The sequence below is a fragment of the Marmota marmota genome, unplaced genomic scaffold, assembly GCF_001458135.2.
Source record: "Marmota marmota marmota unplaced genomic scaffold, marMar, whole genome shotgun sequence".
Lineage (NCBI taxonomy): Eukaryota > Metazoa > Chordata > Mammalia > Rodentia > Sciuridae > Marmota > Marmota marmota.
Genome location: NW_026000137.1, coordinates 46,166 through 48,233, shown reverse-complemented (window position 1 = coordinate 48,233; position 2,068 = coordinate 46,166).

Below are 2,068 nucleotides of genomic sequence, written 5' to 3'. Positions count from 1 at the left end.
GGCCAGGAGTCCCTGCACAGCACAGTGGCCAGTCGGGAGTCCTGGTGTCGTGTCCAGCCGTAGCTCAGGGGCCTTGCAGGCCTGCTGCACTGTTGCCCGCCCCTCTTGGCACCATGTGGAAGGCCTTAGGAGCTCATGATCCCCCCCCAGGGTCAGATTCAGCAATCTCTGCACCTCCTCTGTCTGCCACCAAGAGCGTGAGAGTGTCCCAGGGCCCCAAGTGCCACTGCAGCTTCAGTGGGAAATGACGCCACGCTGGGGCGCTCTCCTGGCCCAGAGCACAATGAAGCACTTTGTCACCTGTGCACCAGAGGCCTGATGAAAGCAAAATATTATCACAGCATCTGTGATTAGGAGGCAGCTGGGCCCTGGAGACACAGTGACATTTATGAGCAAATATAATTTGTTTCTGTTCTCTGATTATGAAGGTCACAGTGGTTTAACCCATGGGGGGGCCTCAGACATTATCTGCCCCAATAGAATGGGAAAGAAAACACCAGAGTCATTAAAAGTGAATTACTTTGTTTTACAAAGATAGAGGGGAGAAGGCTCCCAACTGGAGGTGTGAGATGTGGGGGCCTCGGGCTGGTGGCGACCCTGGGGGCACCAGGAGCCAGTGCTTGGAGTGACGCCCTGGCCCCTGCAGCAGGGGAGCAGGTGGTGCGCTCCCAGGTGGGCGCAGGTCCTTCTGGCAAGTGTGAGGCTGCCGGCAGTGCACCGGGCAAGGAGGGCCTCTGAGGACCTGCCAGGGCCACCTGCCTGCAGCCTTCCTCCAGCACGGCAGGACCCTGGGCTGTGGACACTGGCTCTTTCTCAAAGGGGACCTTCTGCAGGGAAAGAACTTCGCAGTCCCCCCCAGATCACGCCGCCCACCCCTTCCCTGGCTCCCACCCTCAGGACCCCTCTGGGGATGTCCCAGTGGGCAGGAGTCGGCGCATTGAATTAGATGTAGAAACGCTACAGAGGGTGATGGCCTTGCTGAGCTGGAGAACCCCTCACCCAACAGAGACATCCCAGCCTAACCTGTCGGGTCCCTTTTATGTGGATACCGTGGGAAGTTAGAAAAGAGGCCAGCACCTGGACAGGCGGCTTCGCAGGAACAGAAAGCAGGGCAGAGGTCACTGGGGCCTGTGCAGGGGCAGTCATTTCCTGGGCCCGTACGGGAGTGAGGTTGGGGACAAGGACAAGAGTGGTGATGGCTGCTCAGCACTGTAGATGTGCTCAGGGCACTGAATGCCCCCTAAATGGTTAAAATGGACGACACTATACAATACTCCAACAGAAAAGAATCAAACCAATGTGTGTGCAGAGTTGGTGTTTTCCAACGCTGTCCACCCCTCTGTCCTCAGTACTGGACCTCAGACTTCAGTCAGGTCCACGGCCAACCAAACAGGATGGCTGGTTTCCAGAGTCCCTGCAGACTTAGTCCCTGTAGCCCCTAGTGCTGTGGGCCCTCACCAGTGCAGTGGAGGTCAGTGTCCACTTTCTAACCTTGCGAGGTTCACACTCATGGTTCCTGACCCTTGCTGGCTGGACACAGAGCCAGGCTGCCATCATGGGTCAGGGAAGGAAAGTCGTGTGTTTCAGGTGCACAAAGAGACAAAACAAAGCACCCGAGTCTCCAGGACCAGAGGCCAGCAGACCAGATGCGAAAGGCTGTGTCTTCAGGAGGGAGGAATGAACTTCTGTCTGTCACCACTGGTGTTTGGCTGTTCTGTCCTTGAAGTCACCCTAACCTGATGTGGCCCTTCCCCTCAAGTGGCCAGCAGGTGTGCAGGGGCAGAGTAGGTTCCACAGCAAGCACTGGAGAAGACACACTGTCCACATGCTCCTCCCGGGCAGCCCTGGCCCACAGTCCGCTCAGCAGGGGAGGTCCATCGCTCACACTGTAGCTGTGCTGTCCGGCAGTGTCAGGTACCTGAGACTTACTCAATAAATACTACTTAAATCAATAAGGCAGTGGTCCAGGTAGCCATTGGCGGGGCAGAGCTCGCTGACACATCTGTGAGGGCTTGGCTGGAAGGCAGGAGCTGTGCAAATGGGTCCTGACCAGCTGTCCCTACCAGCA